The sequence below is a fragment of the Oncorhynchus gorbuscha genome, linkage group LG14 (assembly GCF_021184085.1).
Source record: "Oncorhynchus gorbuscha isolate QuinsamMale2020 ecotype Even-year linkage group LG14, OgorEven_v1.0, whole genome shotgun sequence".
NCBI lineage: Eukaryota > Metazoa > Chordata > Actinopteri > Salmoniformes > Salmonidae > Oncorhynchus > Oncorhynchus gorbuscha.
Genome location: NC_060186.1, coordinates 53,645,419 through 53,673,036, shown reverse-complemented (window position 1 = coordinate 53,673,036; position 27,618 = coordinate 53,645,419). Strand labels below are relative to the sequence as shown.

At 40.7% G+C, this 27,618-nt stretch overlaps 1 protein-coding gene and 2 long non-coding RNA genes across 5 annotated transcripts in view; 2 read left to right on the top strand and 1 right to left on the bottom strand.

Moving 5' to 3' along the window:
• The window catches only part of LOC123995108 (cyclic AMP-dependent transcription factor ATF-3-like), a 30,701-nt gene extending 7,751 nt beyond the window's left edge, over positions 1–22,950 (bottom strand). For 2 of the 3 annotated variants that reach the window (XM_046298443.1, XM_046298445.1), the window contains exons 1-2: positions 22,104–22,950; positions 21,939–21,995 (exon numbers count right to left, since the gene is read on the bottom strand). The gene's annotated coding sequence lies outside the window, so the exon portion shown is untranslated. The remainder of the gene's footprint in view (positions 1–21,938; positions 21,996–22,103) is intronic. The other variant, XM_046298446.1, reaches the window with a different exon arrangement.
• Positions 209–11,749, top strand: LOC123995109. The gene is made up of 3 exons (XR_006831783.1): positions 209–415; positions 2,908–3,357; positions 11,690–11,749. It is a non-coding gene; the product is annotated as an uncharacterized LOC123995109 (long non-coding RNA).
• A 618-nt stretch (positions 22,951–23,568) lies between the features above and the next one.
• On the top strand, positions 23,569–26,842 carry LOC123995107. Its single transcript, XR_006831782.1, has 2 exons — positions 23,569–23,623; positions 25,066–26,842. It is a non-coding gene; the product is annotated as an uncharacterized LOC123995107 (long non-coding RNA).
• Positions 26,843–27,618: the final 776 nt, after the last annotated feature.

The window sequence follows — 27,618 nt, the reverse complement described above, 5'->3', positions numbered from 1 at the left end:
CACTGTACATTGGCATAGCGCATGGACGGCAGAAGTCATAGTTATTAATAAAGCAAGCCCCAGTTAAATCAGTACTACATCCTCTAGTGCGCTCACCCTTGAACGCAGCCCAGATCCTAGCCCTGTGTTTGTGTTTACCCGGCTGCAGCCATAGCAACACCCTCCCACTCAATGGACTTTCATCCTAGGCATGCAGACAGACAGGGCAGGCAGCAGAGGGCAAGCCGCGACTAGGATTCCCAAGCCCTTCACAGGCCCTGACCTCATTTCCTGTTGCAGCTAGGCTCCCTGCATTGTATTATTTCAGTGTAATTTGTAGACTGGTTAACATGAACTTGGCAACACCTTCTTCACACGCAGCGCCAGTACTGTAGCTTGTTTACCTGGAAGCAGTGGATAAGTTGCAGAATCATGGGTGAGAGCTAATGTTAGCTAAAAAGGCTGTACACTACCGTTTGGGGTGTCTTAGAAATGTCCTTGTTTTTGAAAGAAAAGCTATTTTTTTGTCCATTAAAATAACATCAAATTGATCAGAAATACAGTGTAGACATTGTTAATGTTGTAAATGACTATTGTAGTTGGAAATGGCTGTTTTAATGGAATATCTACATAGGCGTACAGAAGCCCATTTTCAGCAACCATCCCTCCTGTGTTCCAATGGTGCGTTGTGTTAGCTAATCCAAGTTTATAATTTTAAAAGGTTAGACGCCTCACAAGTCCTTAACTGGTAGCTTCATTAAATAGTACCCGCAAAACATCAGACTCCACGTCAACAGTGAACAGGCGACTCCGGGAAGCTGGCTTTCTAGGCAGAATTCCTCTGTCCAGTGTCTGTGCTCTTTTGCCCATTTTCTTTTTATTGGCCAGTCTGAGATATGGCTTGTTCTTTGAAACTTTGCCTAGAAGGCTAGCATGCCGGAGTCACCTCTTCACTGTTGACGTTGTGACTGGTGTTTTGCAGGTACTATTTAACCTCGAGTGTAGGGGGCAGTATTTTGATGTTTGGATTAAAAACGTACCCAAATGAAACTGCCTATTTCTCGGGGCCAGAATCTAGAATATGCATATAATTGTCAGATTAGGATAGAAAACACTCTAAAGTTTCCAAAACTGTCAAAATATTGTCTGTGAGTATAACAGAACTGATATTGCCGGCGAAAACCTGAGGAAAATCCATTCAGGAAGTGCTGTTTTTCCTGAAACCTCTCGGTTCTATTGTATGCTTTCCCTCCATTTAAAGGGATATCAACCATATTCCTTTTCCTATGGCTTCCACATGGTGTGAACAGTCTTTAGACATTTCCAGGATTTTATTCTGAAAAATGAGCGAGAAAGATCACACCGCATCATTGACTGAGTGCCAGCAGAGTGCCAGCAGAGTTTTGCATGCGTGAGCAGCTTGGAGCAGACATTTTCTCTCTCGCTCCTATTGAAAAAGCTACGGTCCGGTTGAAATATTATCGATTATTTATTGTAAAAACAACCTGAGGATTTATTATAAAAAACATTTGACATGTTTTTACGAACTTTACAGATACTATTTGGAATTTGTCTGCCCCATCGTGACCGCTCGAGCCTGTGGATTTCTGAACGTAACTCGCCAACCAAATGGAGGTTTTTGGATTTAAAAATAATCTTTATGGAACAAAAGCAACATTTATTATATAAACTGGGAGTCTCGTGAGTGCAAACATCCGAAGATCAAAGGTAAGCGATTAATTTTATTGCTTTTCTGACTTTCGTGACTAATCTACTCTGCTGCTAGGTGTTTGTAATGTTTTGTCTACTGAGAGCTATCCTCACATAAACGCTTGGATAGCTTTCGCCAAAAAGCCTAAAAGCTTTTTTGAAATCTGACAAGCCAGGTGGATTAACAAGCTAAGCTGTGTTTTGCTAAATTGCACTTGTGATTTCATGAAAATTAAATATTTTTAGTAATTTAATTTTAATTTGGCGCTCTGCAATTCAGCGGATGTTGACGAAAATGATCCCGCTAATGGGATGGGTGTTCCAAGAAGTTAATGAAACTGCCAGTTGAGGACTAGGCTCTCTAATGTACTTGTCCTCTTGCTCAGTTGTGCATCGGGTACTCCCATTCCTCTTTCTATTGTGGTTAGAGCCAGTTTGCGCTGTTCTATGAAGGGAGTAGTACACAGCATTGTATGAGATCTTCAGTTTCTTGGAAATTTCTCACATGGAATTGCCATTATTTCTCTGAACAAGAATAGACTGACAAGTTTCAGAAGAAGGTTCTTTGTTTCTGGCCATTTTGAGCCTGTAATCAAACCCACAAATGCTGATGCTCCAGATACTCAACTAGTACAAAGAAGGACAGTTGTATTGCTTCTTTAATGAGATCAACAGTTTTCAGCTGTGCTAACATAACCCTTTTGGAAGTTTCTAATGATCAATTAGCGTTTTAAAATTATAAACTTGGGATTAGCTAACACAACACAACGTGCCATTGGAACACAGGAGTGATGGTTGCTGATAATGGGCCTCTGTACGCCTATGTAGATATTCCGTAAAAAAAAAAATCAGCCGTTTCCAGCTACAATAGTTATTTACAACATTAACAATGTCTACACTGTATTTTCGTATCAATTTTATGTTATTTTAATGGGCACAAAAAAAAATTTTTTGAACGAATTTACAAAAATACAAGGACATTTCTAAGTGACCCCAAACTTTTGAACGGTAGTGTACATGTATATGATGGTTTATGGATGGTGTAATGCTCTGGGTGTCGTGGGTGTGGAGTCAAACACAGGAGACAGAGAGTGCAATGCTGTGCTCTTTAATTGCACCAACAGGGTGCTCACAATAATAACGGCCCCAAACACAGGGAATGAAAAATGTACAACTGAAAAATGCATGACCAGCAACTAACACATTCGTCTACTACAGAGCCGAAGCTTACAATGATTAATCCCGCACAACAAACAGGCGGGCCGGCTGTCTAAAGAAGCCCAACTAATCATCACCAACAGGCGGGCCGGCTGTCTAAAGAAGCCCAACTAATCATCACCAACAGGCGGGCCGGCTGTCTAAAGAAGCCCAACTAATCATCACCAACAGGCGGGCCGGCTGTCTAAAGAAGCCCAACTAATCATCACAAACAGGCGGGCCGGCTGTCTAAAGAAGCCCAACTAATCATCACCAACAGGCGGGCCGGCTGTCTAAAGAAGCCCAACTAATCATCACAAACAGCTGCTACCAATAAACATACAAGGAGGGGGAGGAAAGACAATCAGTGGCAGCTAATAGGCCGGTGACGACGACCGCAGAGTGCCACCCGACCGGGAATGGAAGCCACCCTCGGTCGGACTCGTGACAGACAGAATATGAATAGAAAAGGTGTGTACAGCAGTAGTTATATAGGATGAGCCTTGACTAGAATTCAGTATATACAGTTGAAGTTGGAAGTTTACATACACCTTAGCCAAATATGTTTTTAGCCAAATACGTTTAAACTCAGTTTTCAGTTAATCCTAGTAAAAATTCCCTGTCTTAGGTCAGTTAGGATCACCACTTTATTTTAAGAATGTGAAATGTCAGAATAATAGTAGAGAGAATGATTTATTTCAGCTTCTATTTCTTTCATCACATTCCCAGTGGGTCAGAAGTTTACATACACTCAATTAGTATTTGGTAGCATTGCCTTTAAATTGTTTAACTTGGGTCAAACGTTTTGGGTAGCCTTCCACAAGCTCCCCACAATAAGTTGTGTGAATTTGAAACATTCCTCCTGACAGAGCTGATGTAACTGAGTCAAGTTTGTAGGCCTCCTTGCTTGCACACACTTTTTCAGTTCTGCTCACTAATTTTCTATGGGATTGAGGTCAGGGCTTTGTGATGGCCACTCCAGTACCTTGACTTTGTTGTCCTTAAGCAATTTTGCCACAACTTTGGAAGTATGGTTGTGGTCATTGTCCATTTGGAAGACCCATTTGCGACCAAGCTTTAACATGCCGACTGATGTCTTGAGATGTTACTTCAATATATCCACATAATTTTCCTCCCTCATGATGCCATCTATTTTGTGAAGTGCACCAGTCCCTCCTGCAGCAAAGCACCCCCACAACATGCTGCTGCCACCCCCATGCTTCACGGTTGGGATGGTGTTCTTCGACTTGTAAGCTTCCCCCTTTTTCCTCCAAACATAACGATGGCTAAACAGTTCTATTTTTGTTTCATCAGAACAGAGGACTTTTCTCCAAAAAGCACGATCTTTGTCCCCATGTGCAGTTGCAAACTGTAGTCTGGCTTTTTAGGGCAGTTTTGGAGCAGTGGCTTCTTCCTTGCTGAGCGACCTTTCAGGTTATGTCGATATAGGACTCATTTTTACTGTGGATATAGATACTTTTGTACCTGTTTCCTCCAGCATCTTTACAAGGTCCTTTGCTGTTGTTCTGGGATTGATTTGTACTTTCCACACCAATGTACGTTCATCTCTAGGAGACAGAACGTGTGTCTCCTTCCTGAGCAGTATGACGGCTGTGTGGTCCCACGGTGTTTATACTTGCATACTATTGTTTGTACAGATGAGCGTGGTACATTCAGGCGTTTGGAAATTGCTCCCAAGGTAGAACCAGACTTGTGGAGGTCTACAATTATTTTTCTGAGGTCTTGGCTGATTTCCCCATGATGTCAAGCAAAGAGGCACTGAGTTTGAAGGTAGGCCTTGAAATACATCCACAGGTACACCTTCAATTGACTCAAATGATGGCTTTAGAAGCTTCCGATAGGCTAATTGACGTGATATCATTTTCTGGAATTTTCCAAGCTGTTTAAAGGCACAGTCAAGTTAGGGTATGTAAAGTTCTGACCCACTGGCATTGTGATACAGTGAATTATTAGTGAAGTAATCTGTCTGTAAACCAAGTAGATGTCCTAATCGACTTGTAAAAAACTATAGTTTGTCAACAAGAAATGTGTGGAGTGGTTGAAAAAAAGAGTTTTAATGACTCCAACCTATGTGTATTAAAACTTCAACTATATATATATATATATATATAGACTTCCGTTCAAAAGTTTGGGGTCACTTAGAAGTGTTCTTGTTTAAAAATATGTTTTGTCCATTAAAATAACATTAAATATAAAATTGATCAGAAATACAGTATAATCATTGCTAATGTTGTAAATTTAGCTGGAAACAGATGCTTTTTTAAGTGGAATGTCCACATAGGCGTACAGAGGCCCATTATCAGCAACCATCATTTCTGTGTTCCAAAGGCATGTTGTGTTAGCTAATCCAAGTTTATCATTTTAAGAGGCTAATCATTAGAAAATCAGAAAACTGTTTTTTGATTGAAGAAGCAATAAAACTGTCCTTCTTTGGACTAGTTGAGTATCTGGAGCATCAGCATTTTTGGGTTCGATTACAGGCTCAAATGGCAAACTGGCCCTAACCAGAATAGAGAGAGGAGTGGGAGGCCCCGGTGCACATAATGACAAGCATGAGGACAAGTATATTAGAGTGTCTAGTTTGAGAAACAGACGGCTCACAAGTCCTCAATTGGCAGCTTCATTAATTAGTACCTGAAAAACACCAGTCTCAACTTCAACAGTGAAGAGGCGACTCCGGCATGCTGGCCTTCTAGGCAGCAGTTGCAAAGAAAAAGCCATCTCAGACTGCCCCCACCCAAAAAAAAAGTTTAAGATGGACAAAAGAACAGACACTGGACAGAGGAACTCTGCCTAGAAGGCCAGCATCCCGGAGTTGCCTCTTCACTGTTGACGTTGAGACTGGTGTTTTGCGGGTACCATTTAATGAAGCTGCCAGTGCTGACAATTTCATTGATGGAAGTTACAATCTGCACTATTAAAGCTGATCTACCCCCTTAAAAAAAGAAAAAAAAAAGACCAGTGTAGTTCATTGTAGGAGAATATACACTGCCGTGACGATAACCAAAGAGTCTGCATTTGATAGTGAGGTATTCCCGATCGGGAAACAAAAGGACTGTACTTCCTGTTCTTTACGACAATCACATTATGAATAGTTAATCATGAAACATACACCTCCGTCGTTCTATTTTCCGGAGAGTTCTTTCTTCCTGTCCGCATGATATACGGAGAATACTGATGGCTGTATGGACGGGGACAGTATATCCAGAGAGATATATATATCTAGAGTGTATCACTGATTTACTGGCATTAATTTCTAATGAATTATTACAATAACTCACTCTTTACAACTTGCCGAAGTGGCTTCATATACGAACATCCATGTGATTTTTTTTTGTAACTTCACTGTTTTGAAGTAGGGATCAAATGAATGCTCATTGTTCGAGCCTGCCATTATGGGGTCTTTAGCCAAAAGGATTCCTCAGGTGAGGTGACATCAGCTCTCTAATCTGTAGTGTGACTGCAGCGTGCATCATCACAGCACTCTGTGAATAGTTAATGAGAACACTGGCCCGGGACCAATCAGAACTTAGGTCAGAGATTACTCCAGGGACTGGTTTAAGAAATCAATCACACACACACAAAACACAGGGCCTGAGCAAATGGACTCTGCTTTGAACAGGCTGCTCCGTTAGCACGCTTACAGCCAACCCTCTGATAAGGGCTGCCAAAGACACATGGCTGGTAAACAAGTCTAGCACATGGTTTAGATTACATTGCTTTTAGATTAGTTTGAAATACTTCTCATTATTATTTATAAAGCTACGGTAGCCTACAGTTGAAGTTGGGAACCATTTCTCTCCCAACATGCTGTAGGCCTATGTGATAAAGAGATAATAAATAGCCTATTTCACTTGAAACCACAGCCTCAGTAGAGGCTTGTGATACTGTGATAAGGGTTGTTATTGTTATGGGTTCGATAGGAAGAATGGTGAGCCACATCTTTTGACAGGGAAGGTTCTGGTGATTCATTGCCAGTTGTGATGACTCACCCTTAATTGCTGGATAAGCAGACATTTAAGATTGAAGGATTAAGTTAAGTCGAACAGATATTCAAATGTAACCCACTAGTGACAAAACGCTAGAGATTGTGTTACAAACAATCTTTTTTATTATTGGTCTGAATTGGGTCATAAAACATTCACATTTTTACTTATGTACTACACTAATTTTATTGCAGCATACACATCAATATCTACCAGTGGAGGCTCCTCAGAGGAGAAAGGGGAGGACCATCCTACTTAGTGAATTTCATAAAAAATATTAAACTAAACTAATTATTTTCACGTCACCAAATAACTGTTTTGCAATGAAGGTACACTGCAGTGCATAAAGTGTGGTGAGTAGTTGACTCAGAGACAAAAAGACAATAGTTGAACAATTAAAAAATATATATATATATTTTCGAAAAAATTAAGAAGAAGCAGCAGAGAGAGAAAGAGATATCGGTGTATTTTTTCTTCTTCTTAGTTTACTTTTCACTTACTTAGGTAACGCAGATAATTGTTCCTACTCAACAACCTGACTCAAACAGAGAGACATGCTATTTATGGTACCAAGCTGGCTAAGGCTATCCAACACTAAAACTCTTCCAAGTCAAGGTAAGCTTTCCGTTTAATTAATGTATTGTCACCGGGGCCCACCGGTGTAACTGCTAAACTGCTTGCAGTACATTGTACAGCGTGATTGTACAAATGGATTGGTTTGTGGGTTTACTAACATGTTAGTTCTAGTTTGTTGACTATATCGTTAATGTGGTGACAACGATGTAGGCGGTGTAGCTGTTAGGGTTTATGGTGTGAAGGTTTGGCTTGAAGAGGTTTTTGCGCCTGGACACAATTGTGTTGTGCACTGAAGTCCACAAGCTTAGGGAAAATGTAATAGGAGGAGTGTGTAGATGCGAGAATGAATTATACAACTAGCAAAGTGATGATGCTGTATGTGGCTGCTATGAAAGTGAACTGTGTGTGCGGATGATCAAGGTTGTATTCATTTCACAGATTCTATTGCAAAACGTATCTTAAACGGAACCAAACAGAATGAAACTGAAACTAATGATTACATTTCAGATCAGTTAGGTGCAGGCAAGCGAGTGCAATGCGATATTGAATGAGTCCCTGTCACCTTGATTACTCCAATTTGGCTCTTGATCTGTTATCCTGTTGTAAACTGTCATTTGTTGGCTAAGTTGTAGCAACCTCATGATCGGTGTAAGGCAAATTTGGGTATCATGTAGTAGTTGGCCTAAACCTATCGATGTTATATTGAGCTGGATGAATGGAAAATGAACAGTCATCCAATATGCTGTAATAGAAAAGGCGTTCCTAAAAAAACATTGTCCTCCCTAATTTTAAACGGAACAGACCGTCACTGATATCTACAATACAATACCATAATGTATTAGTTTGTGTTATCTGTTAGTAGCTACTGTTGTCCAGCCTTACTGTGTGACAATGTCAGTTTAATCGAGAAAGAATACAAGGTTTGAGTTCTTAACAAAGCCATACATTTTTTTCCTGAAAAAAACTAAAGGGACATGACTGACCAGCGAACCCATGTTAAACCGCAATCTTTCTAGAATATGCTCTGTAACAACATGCTATTGCAATAAGTTATGCAAACTAGTACCATTACATTCTAATATATAAACCTGCTTAGTCATTCTCAGAGTAGGAAAGAGCAGGGACAATGCCTGATGCAACATCTCTGAAATGTTTACCAGACGTATCTCCCATAATGTTCCAGGATGTCTGCCTTCATGCCTTCAGCTTCTTGACCACACTCATGTGATAGGGGAATTTCCTGTTAGCTGGCAAGCATACAAGAAAGGGCACACTCACAACAAGTCACGTGATTGGAGGTGAGCTGTTTGTGAATGTGCTTTGTGGAAAACACCCTAACAATTACTCAGCACATGTAATTGCTTTATGTAACAAAGCATCCATTATGGACGTTTACACTACCCCTCTATTTGGGCACCAAAACTGCGTCCGTCAGTATGACTAAACCAGTTTCTCCCCATGCCACACAATTGGCAAAGGATTGCCATCACTTAGCCCATATTAACCACAGACTTGAGTACACACTGTCCTTTATTTAGCCTTGCTCCAGATCTCTGACTGGAAAGCTTTGTTATGAAACTCTGGGAACCTTGACTAGGGCCATTAGAAAAGTGCCATAATGGCACCACCAGATCAGTCACAATCTTACACTCTTTTGTTCTTTAGGAATTCATTTTCTTTCATGTCTATGTTCCATAAACCGCCGGCTGTGTTGAGGACATAAATAGCACAATGTAAAACCACAGTCTAGTAGCAGTCTACTCTTCCAAATCACTAGACGCACTGATGAGTGGGTGTGTGACGAACATGCCTTCTTTCATTGCAACAGAAATAAAAGACTGTTCATATTTGGTATTTTGTATCCCCATTAGCTCTTGCAGAAGCAGCAGCTACTCTTCCTGGGGTCCACACAAAAACATGACAAAATGCATAATACCAATAATCTCCCATAAGTGTTCAATTGGGTTGAGATCTGGTGACTGAGACGGCCATGGCATATGGTTTACATCGTTTTCATGCTCATCAAACCATTCAGTGATGACTCATGCCCTGTGGATGGTGGCATTGTCATCCTATGGGGGCATAGCCATGGTAGCCAAAACAATGGCCTGTCCAGCATTTTTATACATGAACCTAAGCATGATGGGATGTTAATTGCTTCATCAACTCAGGAACCACACCTGTGTAGAAGCACCTGCTTTCAATATACTTTGTATGCCTCATTCACCCAAGTGTTTACATTATTTTGGCAGTTACCTGTACATACAGGTTTATAGGTCATACAAGGTCAGTGGCGTTGTGCCGGGAGGTTTTGCCTCACTTGTTTTTTTAAGATAACTTTGCTACTTGCCTGAGTGATCCAAGTTGGAATTGGGTTCCATTGAACAATCGATTGATACAACACGGTGCGTTGATTTGAGTACATTCTGGATTTGGGGACTGTGAAGAGTCCCCTGGTGACAAGTCTGGTGGGGTAAGTGTTGGTTTTTAGAGCTGTATGTAAGTTGATTATACAAACAATTTGGAATTTTCAACACATTGATGTTACTTACAAGATATAATGCAGTCAATCTCTCCTCTACTTTGAGTCAGGCGGGACTGACATGCCTTAGCCCTCTGTGTACAGTGAAGGGAAAGACATGCCTTAGCCCTCTGTGTACAGTGAAGGGAAAGACATGCCTTAGCCCTCTGTGTACAGTGAAGGGAAAGACATGCCTTAGCCCTCTGTGTACAGTGAAGGGAAAGACATGCCTTAGCCCTCTGTGTACAGTGAAGGGAAAGACATGCCTTAGCCCTCTGTGTACATGCCTGCCCTCTGTGTACAGTGAAGGGAAAGACATGCCTTAGCCCTCTGTGTAAGGGGGAAAGACATGCCTTAGCCCTGTGTACAGTGAAGGGAAAGACATGCCTTAGCCCTCTGTGTACAGTGAAGGGAAAGACATGCCTTAGCCCTCTGTGTACAGTGAAGGGAAAGACATGCCTTAGCCCTCTGTGTACAGTGAAGGGAAAGACATGCCTTAGCCCTCTGTGTACAGTGAAGGGAAAGACATGCCTTAGCCCTCTGTGTACAGTGAAGGGAAAGACATGCCTTAGCCCTCTGTGTACAGTGAAGGGAAAGACATGCCTTAGCCCTCTGTGTACAGTGAAGGGAAAGACATGCCTTAGCCCTCTGTGTACAGTGAAGGGAAAGACATGCCTTAGCCCTCTGTGTACAGTGAAGGGAAAGACATGCTGTTCTGGGCTTTCTTAGGTCCTTCTTTGCAGCTCCTGGCCATATAACCAGGCAATAGTCAAGATGTGACAAAAGCAGAGGCTGCAGTACTTGTTTGGTTGAATGTTAAAAATGCAGAGCACCTCTATCACAGACATACTTCTCCCCATCTTTACAACAATATCATCAATACACCCTGACTATGACAGTTTACAATCTAAGGTATCACCAAGAAGTTTAGTCTCCTCTACTTGCTCAACAGCCACATTATTCATTACCATATTCAGCTGAAGTCCAGTACTTAGGGAATAAGTTGTACCAAATACAATGTTTTTGGTTTTTAGTTATGACCAGGACTAGTTTATTCCTAGCAACCCATTCTACAACTGACTGCAACATTTTGTTTAGGGCTTCAGGGATTTTACTAGCTTGGGACACTGACATGTACAGTGCCTTCAGAAAGCTGAAATGTCTGGAGTCAAAAAATATTAAACCCTTTTGTTATGGCTAGCCTAAATACGTGCAGGAGTAAAAATGTTCTTAACAAATCACATAATAAGTTGCATGGACTCATTTTGTGTTCAATAATAGTGGTTGACATGATTTTTGAATGACTACCCCATCTCTATGGTCATCCTGTCTGGGTTGGCGCACCCCCCCCCCCCACTTGGGCCGTGCCGTGGCGGAGATCTTTGTCGGCTATACTCAGCCTTGTCTCAGGATGGTAAGTTGGTGGTTGAAGATATCCCTCTAGTTGTGTGGGGGCTGTGCTTTGGCAAAGTGGGTGGAGTTATATCCTTCCTGTTTGGCCCTGTCCGGGGGTGTCCTCGGTTGGGGCCATAGTGTCTCCTGTCCCCTCCTGTCTCAGCCTCCAGTATTTATGCTGCAGTAGTTTGTGTCGGGGGACTAGGGTCAGTTTGTTATATCTGGAGTACTTCTCCTGTCCTATTCGGTGTCCTGTGTGAATCTAAGTGTGCGTTCTCTAATTCTCTCCTTCTCTCTCTTGGAGGACCTGAGCCCTAGGACCATGCCCCAGGACTACCTGACATGATGACTCCTTGCTGTCCCCAGTCCACCTGGCCATGCTGCTGCTCCAGTTTCAACTGTTCTGCCTTACTATTATTCGACCATGCTGGTCATTTATGAACATTTGAACATCTTGGCCATGTTCTGTTATAATCTCCACCTGGCACAGCCAGAAGAGGACGGGCCACCCCACATATGCTCTCTCTAATTCTCTCTTTCTTTCTCTCTCTCGGAGGACCTGAGCCCTAGGACCGTGCCCCAGGACTACCTGACATGATGACTCCTTGCTGTCCCCGGTCCACCTGATTGTGCTGCTGCTCCAGTTTCAACTGTTCTGCCTTGTTATTATTCGACCATGCTGGTCATTTATGAACATTTGAACATCTTGGCCATGTTCTGTTATAATCTCCACCCGGCACAGCCATAAGAGGACCCGCCACCCCACATAGCCTGGTTCCTCTCTAGGTTTCTTCCTAGGTTTTGGCCTTTCTAGGGAGTTTTTCCTAGCCACTGTGCTTCTACACCTGCATTGCTTGCTGTTTGGGGTTTTAGGCTGGGTTTCTGTACAGCACTTTGAGATATCAGCAGATGTACGAAGGGCTATATAAATAAATTTGATTTGATCTCTATACTGCACACATACAGATAATTTTAAGGTCATTCAATCAAGTAGTGAATTTCAAGCACAGATTCAACCACAAAGACCAGGGAGGTTTTTCAATGCCACGCAAAGAAGGGAACCGATTGGTAGATGTGTTAAAATAAAAAGGCAGACAATGAATATCCCTTTAAGCATGAAGTTATTCATTAGGCTTTAGATGGTGTATCAATAAATAGTCACTAAAAAGATAGTTGTCCTTCCTAACTCAGTTCCCGGAGAGGAAGGAAACTGCTCAGGGATTTCACCATGAGTCCAATGGTGATTTTAAAACAGTGAAAGGATAAAACTGAGGATGGAGCAACAACATTGTATTTACTACACAGTACTAACCTAATTGACTGAGTGAAAAGGAAGCCTACACCGAATAAAAATATTCCAAAACATGCATCCTGTTTGCAACAACGCACTTAAGTAATACTGCAAAAAATGTGGTGAAGAAATGAACATTTTGTCCTGAATACAAAGCTATGTTTGTGGCAAATCCAACACAACACTGAATACCACTGTTCATATTTCAACATGGTCGTGGCTGCATCATGTTATGGGTATGCTTGTTATCGGCAAAGACTAGGGAGTTTTTTAGGGGGGGTATTAAAATAAAATGGAATACAGCTAAGCACAGGCAAAATCCTAGAGGAAAACCTGGTTCAGTGTTCTTTCCAACAAACACTGAGACGTCAAATTCACCTTTCAGCAGGACAATATCCTAAAAGGCCAAAAGTACACCAGAGTTTCTTACCAAGACGAGATTGAATGTTCCTGAGTGGCCTAGTTAAAGTTGACTTAAAAATCGGTTTGAAAATCTAGGGCATTACCTGAAAATGCATTCCAGCAATGATCAACAACCAACTTGACAGAGCTTTAAGATAGAGAAAAAAAGAAAATAAATATTGTACAAGCCAGGTGTGCAAAGCTCTTAAGACTTACCCAGAAAGAATCACAGCTGTAATCACTGCCAAAGGTGTTTCTAACATTACTTATTTCAAGGGGGGTGAATACTTATCTAAATCAAGATATGTGTTTTATTTTTCACAAATGTTTAACGTTAGAATTTCTTCCACTTTGACAGAGTATTTTGTGTAGATCGTTAACGAAAAAGTACAATTAAATCCATTTTATTCCCACTTTGTAACACAACAAAATGTGGAAAAAGTAAAGGGGTGTGAATACATCCAGAAGGCACTCTGTAGTGTTGAAACATCTGCATACATAGACACACAGGCTTTGTTTAAGGCCAGTGGTAGATCATTAACGAGGAAACATTAAAAAGGGCAAAGATAGCTCCCCTTTGGAATACCACACTTGACATGTTTTACGTCAGAGAAGCTCCCATTAAAGAAAACCCTCTGTGTTCTAATAGATATGACATATCTTGGAATGAGAGCTGTTGTAAAGCCATAACATGAGTTTTTCCAATAACAAATGACCGTCAATAATATCAACGGCTGCACCGAAATCTACACTACAGCTCCCACAGTCTTATTACCAATGTCTTTCAGCCAGTCATCAGTCATTTGTGTGACATGTTTCACCTGATATGAACATAGTAGTAAGTAAAGAAAGTCTTTTATGATCCCTTTTAATTGTTTTTGGTATATCGTGGCAACTTAACATATTCTAAATTACAACAAATACTTTACAATTTTGGGAAACAAAAGTTAACAAGGTTGTGTTTACCATCAGTATTTTCTAGAACTCGTAATAAATGATGTTTCAAAAACAAGTACACAAAATATTGAATGTTATGTCACTTTTGAGCTTTAACTTTATAAATCATGGTGGGAGATACATTTGTAAATTAAAGAAATAAGACCAAGAAAGTTAATCAAATGTGTTTGTCCCAAAAGCATTTAATAGAGATGTAGCCTACTTGATCCATCATACATGTTAATTGGCAGGGGCAGTATTGACGCAATGGGAGTCCAGTAGTGTTAGTCCTTATTGTCATGTGCTGCCCTCTGCTGCTGAGCAGAGGAACTTTAAAGAAACGACAGTATGACCCTGAAGCAAAGTGGTCCATAAAATAGTTACCTACATTTATATTAGGAAACACAAATCAAAAGAGACACTGAATATATTAAATCGTGATATTTTATCATTGTTAATGTCAATGCTACAGTACTACAGTACATTTTCTGCTACAGTACATTCTGTTGTTATTCAGAATGTTATGTTACAAAGAGGAAAGAGACAGGCCTACATTCTCACTTCAAGTACCCAAACAAACTTCAAGGTTAACTTTAAGGCCCACCCCCATTCCCTAACAGAAATATGAGAACATTTCCAATTTCCATGATTTAATAAGAAAAAACATTGACATTTCAAAGACAGAGACAAAGTAGATGAAGTCAATAGTGTAGTGAAGTACTGAACATTGTTGAACAGAAAGTAAACCTAGAGGTTGAATGGGGAATTGCAGTCTAGATGGCACAGCACTGGATATCTTAAAAATCCTTCTTTAACCCGTCTCGTCCAATTCATCTACACTGATTGAAGTGGATTTACCTAGTGACATCAATATGGGATCATAGCTTTCACCTGGGTTCACCTGGGCAGTTATGGAAAGACAAGGTGTTCCTAATGTTTTGTACACTGATTCCTCAACAACAGTAATAGAATGGAAAAACTATAAGACTAATCTGTTTAGACTCAAACTGACACTTGGTTCACTTTATGCTTAAAGCTGCGATCCATAGCAGTGAAAATGCCGAGTTCATTTGCGATATTGGTCAAAGGATAGAAGTGCCCTTTGATATTTTAAGTAGAAATTGTGCATAAATATTGCATTTAAAAAAAATAATAGGCATGCCAAAATTCAGCATTGTAACATCTCCCTGTCTCAGATCAGTGAGACAGCCATCTGCACTGATCTGACGTGAGACAATGATGGACATGTCAAAATGCTGATATAGGATTAAGTTATTTGTAATTAAATTTTAAAAATACAAGAAAATAAATCAAACCTGGTGTTTTGTGGTGGAAAACAGCAAGGGTCAAGCACAACATGTAACCCCTGTTAGCTATAGATACAGGCTAGAAATATTGTACACTTGAATTCAATTGCCCTTTCCTGCTGCACACAAGCTTCCATTACCCCGCCACAAGGGGATTCATGGCTGATTTAAGATGAAGGCACTTTGTTTGGCACTTGCTATGATTTTTATCTGTTGATTTTGTAAAATAATTAAGAATGTGTGCTCTTTATTGAAGAATGTTAAAATTTGGTGAAATACTGTAAAACTGGGGCTTTTTTTCTCTAAAAGTTTCTCGCAAAGTTAAACTACTCAAAAAGGCACCTACTTGGTGGAACACATAACAACAAAGACTTCAAACACCAACAAAATCCCTCGGACATCATTGCACGAGCGATAGAACAGCAGAGTATGTACGTTGATTTTTTTTACACCACAATGCTGGGTGCTCATTTCCTCAAAACAAATGCTCCTGGGGCAGTCAGTGGCTCCTTTGGCAGATTTCTGCTTTAATGTACCAAAGCAGCTATGTAAAGTGGGATAAGGCTTTCAGGATTTTCTTCATAATGACACAGGAAAATGACCTGATTCATGGTGGGCTCTGGCTGACTATTTAAGCCTTGGGGGAACAGATCAGTAAAGGTCAAAAACTCAGGTTCTTAAGATTGAACCTTTATTTAACTAGGCAAGTCAGTTAAGAACAAATTCTTATTTACAATGACGGCTGAGCAAGGCAGTTAACAGTGGGTTAAGGGCAGAACGACAGAAGATGCAGTGGGTCTTTGACCTTGAAGTATCCAGGTAAAGAAGGCAGCAGTTTAGAAACCTACAGTCCACAATGGAACACAGTTCTCCCACCAAGGACAGGGAACAGTAACTTTCCAAGGACCCGATCCTCTTGAGTTTTGTGACTTGGTACAGAGAATAAGTGCATTTCTTCCTCCGTCTGTGATGTCCAGTGTCATGCAGACATATAGAGAAGGCCAAGAGGTCCAGGTCTACCAGTAAAATGTCCACTCCTTCATTTCTGCAGTTCATGGGAGGTGCTGAATGTAGGCTTAATATGTAACTAGGAATTGAAGCTGCCCCATAGGGTACAAGACATTAAAGCTTAAAGGCTTACCATTCAATTCTTGCTGGCAGAATTGTCCATGTATAAGTAGCCACCAATGATATTGAACTGAACATGGTGTAAAACAATCAACATATCAACACACTGTACACAGCCACGACACTTTGGGTCAAACCTGGGGGTGATTACTACCATATGACAGATTAAATCACTTTAGTTATTGATTTAAATGAATTCATGTTGAAGAATAATAACACTGATAATCTTCAGGTCCTCCCATATTTAAAGTTTATTTGCTGGTCTAGATGAGAAACAGGGGATGTCATTAATAAACTAATAATTTTGCTGAGCTATCAAGTCATGACCACGTATGTACATGCTCTTCAGCGGTGCTGTGAGGTTCTGAGTTCAGATTATGTCAAATGGCTTCTCTTAATTAAGGTAGGGAGCATTGACAACACTATACATTTAAAAAAAATCAACAGGGTTTCAAAATGCACAAATATGAATCATCAACACAGCAGTATCGCAATCATTTGACATGATTGTTGCAGGAGATTTCAGGGCCTGTTACTGTTAATAGTCTGAAGGTGAGATGACTATCTGTAGCCTACCTGTCATGTTGCACGTTCTCTGGTTAGTCTCGAAGTGGAACTGACGTCAGGCTTGAGCGATATACTCTGATGCCTCACGCTCCTGTATAGCTCTGATTTTCTTTTGGGCATATTTACCAAGAAAGTACACACCTGGAACAGATAGGCAGGATGTAGCTAGCTAGAACGACTGCACCAACATTTGCTAACGTTACGGCCATCAGCTAATTAGATTTATTGTGATTATATTTCATGCAATTTATTTTATAACTATTTAGATAATGTAGCTTCATAAATGCATAATAGTCATAGTTGACATAAAATACATCTGATCAAACCCAAACAAGTAAACATTCCTGGCTAGCAATTAACGTTCTGTTAAATCCGACAAAAGTCCCTGCGAAAATACATTTAATTTTGTGGCGTTTCAGGAAATTCCAAGTAGACGAAAACATTGACGATTGCATATTTGTAAAATACAATAAATAAAGCACCCAAGTGTGTTATTTTCCACAGCGCACATGACACTAAATTGATGGAGGTGTGGAGAGGCATACACGCCTGGTGCCTAAATTGGTGACGTGTTTCGCTCAGCGAGTCTAGTGGAGACGAATGGATCAGTCAGTTGTCCTGATGAGCCTTTCTCAGATAGCTACTGTACTTAAATGTATTTTTTTAGCTAATGTAATTTGTGTTTGTTCCTAGAAAATTCAACTACAATTTGAAACTTGTCTGCCAAAGTTGGAACTTGGGAGATTGTTCAGAATTATTCAGTTGTACGTTTATTTTTGTACGTGAATGCAGCAGTAGTAGGCCTACATTTTAAACTGAATAATAAATAAATAAAAATGTGTGTCAGGGAGGTGCCCAAGAGGCAAAACATAAAATAAATAAAAATTATCCACCCACAGAAGCCCGCTCTCAATGTTCAAAATACACCATAGAGCATAATTTAGCCATAGAGGATCAACAGTTTATATAAAATAAATGTGGATTACGTTATCAGAAGCACATACAGGAAAGGCTCTGGTCAAATTAAGGAAACACCGACAGTGTTTTTAGGGTGTTGAGCAGCCAGAACAGATTCAATACGCCTTGGCATAGATTCTACAAGTGGATTTAAACCATTCCATCGAAATGCACCCCACACCATAACATATACTTTATATCACTTGTTTATACTCAAGTGTTTCCTTTATTTTGGCAGTAATCGGCATGCCTACAGTCGGGAAGGCCGCAGTACAGTTTGTTGCTTTGTGGCCATAGATAAATCGGATTATAAACTATATCGATTAGAAACTATATCGATTATATATATATATATATATATATAGTTTATAATCCGATTTATCTATGGCCACAAAGCATATATATATATATATATGGTTGGTTACGCTGTCGATTTGCCTTTTGCAGATTTCAAAATACAATCGCTGGAAGAATGCACTGTTTGGAAAGAGAAGAATAGTCGGTCTGTACAACCAGTATATAAAAACAATCCTCAATCCCAATTTTTAGCCACTCATTTTGGTCATTTGTGCCATTAAAAAATAAAAATCAGCTAATGTCTTCTGTCATACAAATTACGTAGAATTGAATTAAATGCGTTTTTAAAAGATACTATTTAAAAGATACTGTGAACCATCAGATCCTCCTCTCCACCCTCTCCGAGTTGGGCATCTCCGGCGCGGCCCACGCTTGGATTGCGTCCTACCTGACAGGTCGCTCCTACCAGGTGGCGTGGCGAGAATCTGTCTCCTCACCACGCGCTCTCACCACTGGTGTCCCCCAGGGCTCTGTTCTAGGCCCTCTCCTATTCTCGCTATACACCAAGTCACTTGGCTCTGTCATAACCTCACATGGTCTCTCCTATCATTGCTATGCAGACGACACACAATCTTCTCCTTTCCCACTTCTGATGACCAGGTGGCGAATCGCATCTCTGCATGTCTGGCAGACATATCAGTGTGGATGACGGATCACCACCTCAAGCTGAACTTCGGCAAGACGGAGCTGCTCTTCCTCCCAGGGAAGGACTGCCCGTTCCATGATCTCGCCATCACGGTTGACAACTCCATTGTGTCCTCCTCCCAGAGCGCTAAGAACCTTGGCGTGATCCTGGACAACACCCTGTCGTTCTCAACTAACATCAAGGCGGTGGCCCGTTCCTGTAGGTTCATGCTCTACAACATCCGCAGAGTACGACCCTGCCGCACACAGGAAGCGGCGCAGGTCCTAATCCAGGCACTTGTCATCTCCCGTCTGGATTACTGCAACTCGCTGTTGGCTGGGCTCCCTGCCTGTGCCATTAAACCCCTTCAACTCATCCAGAACGCCGCAGCCCGTCTAGTGTTCAACCTTCCCAAGTTCTCTCACGTCACCCCGCTCCTCCGCTCTCTCCACTGGCTTCCAGTTGAAGCTCGCATCCGCTACAAGATCATGGTGCTTGTCTACGGAGCTGTGAGGGGAACGGCACCTCAGTACCTCCAGGCTCTGATCAGGCCCTACACCCAAATAAGGGCACTGCGTTCATCCACCTCTGGCCTGCTCGCCTCCCTACCACTGAGGAAGTACAGTTCCCGCTCAGCCCAGTCAAAACTGTTCGCTGCTCTGGCTCCCCAATGGTGGAACAAACTTACTCACGACGCCAGGACAGCGGAGTCAATCACCACCTTCCGGAGACACCTGAAACCCCACCTCTTTAAGGAATACCTAGGATAGGATAAAGTAATCCTTCTCACCCCCCCCCCCTCCCCCCTTAAAATATTTAGATGCACTATTGTAAAGTGGTTGTTCCACTGGATGTCATAAGGTGAATGCACCAATTTGTAAGTCGCTCTGGATAAGAGCGTCTGCTAAATGACTTAAATGTAAATGTAAATGTAAAAGGCTGGGTGCCTATGGTTTCTTAATCTGGTCCCTGCCAACAATACAAAGACAATTAATAACGAGGAATAAATACACAATGAGTAACAATAATTTGGCAATATACATGGGGTACCAGTACTGAGGCAAAGTGCAGGGGTACTGGGTAATTGAGGAAGATATGTACAAGTAAGTGGTGACCAATTACAATTTACTTTTTCCCCTCACCCATCAAAATAAACGTCACTTTATTTTACAAGTTGTTGCCGACTGACTGAACCGAACAGATTAGTCTCCTCACTACTCTTTAAAACATGTTGTAATTGTATTATTAACACAAAAAGTACATGGGACACACACACATACAAAGGACAATTGGGCTAGGGGGTACAATATCACATTACACAAGGTCCTTATGGGACATACACACATTATAGTTCTAACAGCTGTTTTGTTGGTAGAGTATTTAATGGTCTTAAAATAGTTCAATTTATTTTTGCAAGGTAAGAAAATGTGTTTTGTTTGTACATTTACGAATATGAAATTTGGCCAAAATAATAATGAAATTAATCTAATAAAATTATTTAAACGTATATCTATCATAAGAAAATAATCCAAGTAGCACATCTCCCCATAATAGTATAAAATAATCATAAATGTGTTAAATTATAAATCTACTGATGTCTTGCCACAAATTCCTTACATGAATACAATGACAAAAATGTGCAAATGCTTCTGCTTGGTCATTTACAAAAGTCACAATTTTGAATTTGTATTTTTTAAATATTTTTATAGTGGTTGGCAGGATAATATTTCTGAATAATTTAAGAAGAAACTTCCTTAATTGTGTTAAGTAGGTATGTGGCAACAGCCAAACCTTTTCTCCAACAGATATCATCAATAAAACCATTCCAGTAAGTTTCCTGTTGAAACAAGGCTCGTATAGCTCCATTGTCTTTCCTACTGATGAGTCGACAGGGTTAATTGTAGGTATGTTCTGAGGGTCAGGGCCCCGTTTCAGAAAGCGGGTTTTGTGAAAACTCAAGAGTTATTTGACTCAGAGTTGAAGGAAAGTCTGGGTTTCACAAAGCCAGTTCAGTTTAACTCTGAGTCAGTTACTATGGCAACATACTCCGTGGTGCTAACCTACCAGCGAGCAGGTTTTCAACTAGCCCAGAGTTTCTCCTCCTCTTTAGCTGAAGCCTGCAGACTTAAGGTGTCAGACATGGCGTGTCCTTTTCTTGAAGAGCTAGTTGAAATTGAAGCACAAATACCACCCTCTCTCAGTTGGGAGAGGGTGATCATGCCCCGCTTGGATGTTTTATCATTCCCGGATTATGTTTGTGCAGAAAAACAGAAACGTTCAAGCGATCATTCATCTGAACAATATTCTCAGCCCTCATATCGTTCATATGACACATTGTGGACATGCTCTCAGTTCGGAATAAATTAATTTGTTGCAGTTTTTGTTTTGCCAATGGGAGTTTCCTATATAACATTGGTGACGCTGAGCATATTTCCAAGGCAACCGTCTTGTTGGGCTGTCAGAAATGTGACTCTTGCACTGAAACGTTTACTGTACACTTGTGGCGTTCCCAAGTCACAGACTCACAAGAGTCAAAGAAGAATGCCACAGAATTACAGGTATCAGTCTAAGCAATGATTAATGTATTTAGTATGAAGCACTAAATCAGTTAATGAGCTTCCTCCAAAGATACCTTCATCAATAGGTCACCCACCGTTTTGACTGAGGGCCATCTCTTCAGCCTCTGAGTGGTGGTGGACCCCCACCCGTTTTTCAGCCCTCAAGACTTTTTCTATTGGTTATAATTGAGGTCAAATTTGAACATGTCCAGTAAGCACAAATTCAGAGACATGTATGTACAAAGGAATTTAGGTGCTACTTTCAAATACTGGCAGTGTTGGGATGGCTGAAAAACATACATTTTTTGCTTAGAAAATGTCACTAACTACTTAAATATATTATAGGTTGAATGTAGCCACTGAATGCTGTTTAATTTGGTAGGCTTAACAACATCACCATTTCTTGTAATGAAATTATACTTTACCTGTTTGAAGTATATTTGTATATTTCATCTTCAGTGGCTGCCAAGTAGGTTTTGTGCCTGTTGGGTTGGACATGCAATAATATTAAGCGCGCACGTACACACGCACACATATAAAACGTTGAATAAGTGGAACACGAGATAAAACTCCTTAAAATTAATACTCACGCATTGACTTGGTCAGCAATTTTCTGCCACGCAAACTCACGTTATTTTGCTGCTGCTACGGCATTTATTTATTGGTCTTAAATATATGCACATATTCTGCATACGCGCTCGTTAACATTTCAAACTCCACTGGGGAGAAGTAGGAGGTTCGATACCTTTTCTCCTGTTGCCATGATTAATCATGTTATCTGCATTCCATTGATGATGGCTCTTTAGCTCCTCATACACGTGTTTAACTCAGGGTTAAGTTAACCAAGCTTTGATTTAACTAATTGTTATCACCTGCTCTGAAACCGAAAACTCTGAGTTTGACAGCTCAGAGTCAGTCAACCCAGAGTTCAGGTTTAAACTCAGAGTTAGTTAAACTTGCTTTCTGAAACAAGGCCCGGGTCTTGACACGTTCCTCAATAATCAAGCAGCATCTAAAACAATTGCAAAATTCCACACCTGACTCAGCTGCGCGATATACTTAGATACGTCATCAATTTGGGCACCAGGTGTGTCCGTATAGCCAAAGATAGGATCTTACTTATTCATTAATTTTCTCGAAATCCTAAGGAACCATTTAGATTCGAGCCAATGTCTTATGTAGTTGAACTTGTTATGACTCCAAACCCGTGAGAATCACAAACTGACACGTTTTCATTTTCGTCAAAAACAACTTTATATAGAAAGAGTGCCTCTGAGTTGACGACCTGCATATGCGCAGTTCGACGCGAGACGACCCGATAACGTGATTCTACGTATGAGTTTTGCTAGCCGACGTCGCCTACAAGTGTGCCCAGGTATCTTCATAATGCACTGTCTTTGGTATAGCCTCTCCCTGGCTAGGTGGCTGCTAGCTGTCAAACATGCATGTGTGAAGCAGAACACTAAGCAAAGCGACAACGATTCATCGGTGTTTCTGCAATCATCTGTAAATTACTGAGTGGTCCGTCCAATATTATCTTCCCCCTCAATGCACCCAAGCGCCATGAAATTGTTCCAGGCAGTGATGGTGTTATAAGGCTGTCGCTTGAGCATTCTGGTAGTTCGTGTGTGTTTGTGGCATCTTCTAATTGATGTAGTTTCTCAGACTGTACATCTAACATGGGGATAGAGAATGTGGAAAAGTATGTCGTTTCTAGAAAATACTTTCAGCCATGTGTCTTCGACTTACAGAGATGGATGGCTAATGTCTTTGACATGCTAAGTTTGACATAGGCATAGGGGCAGGACATTGCGCCGTTTGTGGTAGCTGTTTCGTTCCTCATATTTAGCGTTAGAGAAACAAAAAAACAAACATTTTCTTTTGCGTTTTCACTATGAAGAAGTAAAACAAAAGTAACGAAACAGTGACGACTAAAGGCAGGACAGTCCCACCAGTAAATTATTACAACAAACTACTTGTAATGATCTGCTAATAATAATCTCCACCTCCTTTACAGGTAAAATACGCTTTGGATAATGGTTTGTTTAACTTTGCAAGGAGTGAGATACTGTTGCTATCCAGCAGGGGGCAATATTCGTTAAGTAATGAGGTGAGGAGCAGAGAACGAACATAAGGCAAAGGGAGTAGCTAACAAAGGGTTCTCCTGAAACAGACTTGGAACACAACCATGGGTCCTATGGATTTGTTTGTCTGACAAAGAAATCAAATGTACTTTTTCATCTTTTCACTTATTCGCTCAGCCTTTTGCATCAGCCAGCACTCATTTTTATTTTCATATTATTGACAGTGTTTTATACCCTTAGAGCATAGTTTGAGTGGACAGTGGACACTATCCATGGCCTGTAAAGTGCCTTGCTGCTATAACAGCCTCTACTCTTTTCTGTGGGGACTTCCATTCAGACACAAGAGCGTTAGTGAGTTCGCCTACTGATGTTGAGCGATTAGGCCTGGCTCTCAATCAGCGTTCCAATTCATCCCAAAGGTGTTTGGTGGTGAGGTCAGGGCTCTGTGCAGGCCAGTCAAGTTCCTCCACACCGATTTCGACAAACCATTTGTGTATGGACCTCGCTTTGTGCACAGGGTCATTGTTGTGCTGTTAACAGGACAGGGCCTTCCCCAAACTGTTACCACAAAGTTGGAAGCACAGAATCGTCTAGAATGTCATTGTATGCTGTAGCGTTAAGCATTATTCCTCCTCCACCAAACTTTATAGTTGGCACTATGCATTGGGGCACGACGTGTTCACCTGGCATTCGCCAAACCCAGATTCATCCCTATATGCTGTCTTATCATTGTTGGTGATCAGGCCTGCCGCTGTTGTGTCATTGGCAAAGGTAATGATGGTGTTGTGCCTGGCCGTGCAGTCATGAGTGAACAGGGAGTACAGGAGGGGACTAAGCACGCACCTCTGAGGGGCCTCCGTGTTGAGGATCAGGGTGCGGATGTGTTGTTACCTACCCTTACCACCTGGGGGTGGCCCGTCAGGAAGTCCAGGATCCAGTTGCAGAGGGAGTCTGCAACTGGATCCTGGACTTTAGTCCCAGGGTCCTTCGCTTAATGATGAGCTTAAAAGAAAAAAAAATATATATCTCTAATTTTATTGTAGGAACACAAATAAAGTACAAATAATGTAAAATAAAAGAACAACAAAAAAGATCTGGCAGTTACAATGCACGTCATATCTTCATCATATTAGTTACATTGACATCTTTGAATTAGACCTTTTCCATGTACGAAACCCATTTTTCCCAGTATTCCCGGCCTCTCTCCTGTTGAGTTCTTAAAGCAAAGGTCATACGCTCCATGTGGTATATTTATTTTACAATATCTATCCATTGGGTCACGGTGGGAGGGTCTTTTTGGAGCCATTTCCTAGTTAACACCTTTTTACTGGCTGCCAGTAGGACCTTCAAGAGGTACTTTTCTCTATTGTGTAAGTCATCAGGTATTTCACCCATGTACAAAAAAATGAATGTTTGTTCGATGTCAAATCCCATTATTTTTCCAATATTCGATCTTATTTCTCCCCAGTAAGTTTTGATTGCGGAGCAGGACCAGAAGATATGAGAGTGATCCACCCTTGATAGCCCACATTCTCTCCAAGAAGGGTGTAGTGAGCCAGTTGGTTTTGATTTCAGTTTAGGTGTTATGAAGAAATAACATTCTTCCAACAGAATTCTCTCCATGACCTTGAGTTGGTGGAGCTTTGTTGAGTCTCTGTTCAACCGTGTTTCATCAGTTATTTCAATGTTAAGTTCCTCCTCCCATTGCTTTTTAATATAGTTTGTAGAATGTTTATTTGGTGATTGAATACCCAAGTAGAGATTTGTAAATGTCTTTTTTTACTCCCCAAGTTGTATGTGTTAGTGAATACTTGGATTCATTTGAGGTGCTCGAGGGTCAGTCACTTTTACCTCCCTTAAGAAATAGTGTTGGACTTGTAGGCATCTGTAAAAATCTTGTTTATCCAAGCCATGTTCTTTACTTAGGTCCTGGAAGTTATCTTGGTCCCCATTCTTTATAATTGTACTGAATGATGTGATGCCTTTCTGCGTCCATTGTTTAAATCTGCTGTCCTGAGTTGCCGGGATGAAGCTGAGGTCGTATGCGGGCCAACTCAGCAGTTTGATCTCTCTGTCTAAATTATTTTGCTTAACTACCCTAAATCATGTCTTCAGAGAGAAATTTATCCACTGATTTTGTCTATTGTATATTTCTATTACCATGTCCTTATTACCCATACAGTCAGTTTTGGGAATCTCCGTCAAAGTATTTTCAATGTCTTTCCATTTGGATTCGTATTATGAATTGCACAAACACACCAGAGGTCTCAATTGGGCTGACACACGATACTCTTTTAGGTTTGGTAAGGCCATACCTCCACAGTTGTTTGGTAATTGTAATGTTGTATATCTAATTATTGGTCTCTTACTGTTCCAGATAAACCTTGATATCTGTTTATCCCATTCCCTCAACTGTTTAGGTGGGATTTGTATGGGCAGTGATTGGAACAAATACAGTAACCTTGGCAGGATGTTCATTTTGATTGTTTCAATTCTACTACGAAGATCTAAGGGAAGTGAATTCCACCTATAGGTCATCATATATTTTCTTGTTGATGTGATTGTAATTCATGCAATACATTTTGGGTGTACCTTTGGTAGATATGCTCCAATATATTTAATGGTTAAAGAGGTCCAGTGGAAGTTATACCTGCTCTTCCTGTGGGGTATAATTATATACTACGTTTTGGGTCTTGTGTATGTAAAGCACATACCCTGAATATGTTCCAAATGTTTGTAAAACATCCATCAGTCTAGGTACACTTGAGCCTGGGTCTTTAAGGAATAACAGAACGTCATCAGCATACATGCATATCTTATGTTTACTGCCTCTTATTGTTATTCCCTCTAAGGTTGGGTCCTGTCTTATTGCCTGTGCTAATGGTTCCAGGTACAAGGAGAAGAGCGTGGGTGATAGATTACAGCCTTGTCTTGCCCCTCGCTCTAATTTGATCGTTCGTGTCAAATGTCCATTTATCTTTATTCTAGTTGTCGGACATGAATACAGTGTTTTGATGCACTGTATCACTTCTTTGTTGAAACCAAATCTTCCTTGGAATAGGTCATCCCATCCCACTGAATCAAATGCCTTTTCTGCATCTAGGCTGATTAATAATGCACTTGTCTTATTCTGAGTAATGTGGTCCATGACATGTAGTGTTCTCCTTATATTGTCCTGTATCTGCCTATTTTGTATGAAACCAGTTTGATCTCCGTCAATAAATTCTGGGAGTATGTTCTCTGTTCTTTTGTCTATAGATGCTTCTAGTTTATAATCTGTGTTAAGAATTGCGATAGGTCTATATGAACTGCATTCCTTCTTACCTTTACCCTCTTTTGGGATTACAGATATGATGGCCTCTCTCCATGACGGTGGGAGACCCCCCTCCCTCAGAGTCCAGTTAAAATAGGCCTTAAGTAGAGGTGTTAGTTGTTCTCTGAAGGTCTTGAACCATTCTGAAGGGAAGCCATCAGTGTCTGGAGACTTGTTGACTTTTTGTTGAGATGTTACTTTATTATTTTCTTCAGTAGTTATTTCTAGTCTATCATTTTGAAAATGGTATTCTGTGCTTGTCGTTTCCTGAGTCTCCATGCTAGTAATTTGGTTGCCTTTGAGCCTGCTTCATAATACCGTTGTTTCAGGAACCTAAGCTTTTTCTCTACTTCTCTATAAATCTGGTCAATTTCCTGTTTTACCTTTTGAATCTCTCGTAGTATAAGAGGGACTTTGTATTGATTATTATTGATTGTTGTAAGTTTCTTAGGGTTTCCTGTAATTTCAGCAGTTTCTGTGCTTTAATATTTTTCATGAGAGATGTGACAATGATCTTTCCTCTAATAACCGCCTTAGCTGCATCCCACAATGTAGCAGGAGATACTTCCCTGTTATCATTATTCTCCAGATAGATGTTAAATTCAGTCTTGATTGATTCCTTGAATGCTGGATCATTCAGCATGTTTGTATTAAGTCTCCATATAGTATTTCTTGGTTTGCTATCAAGGTGTAGAGTTAGGTAAACTC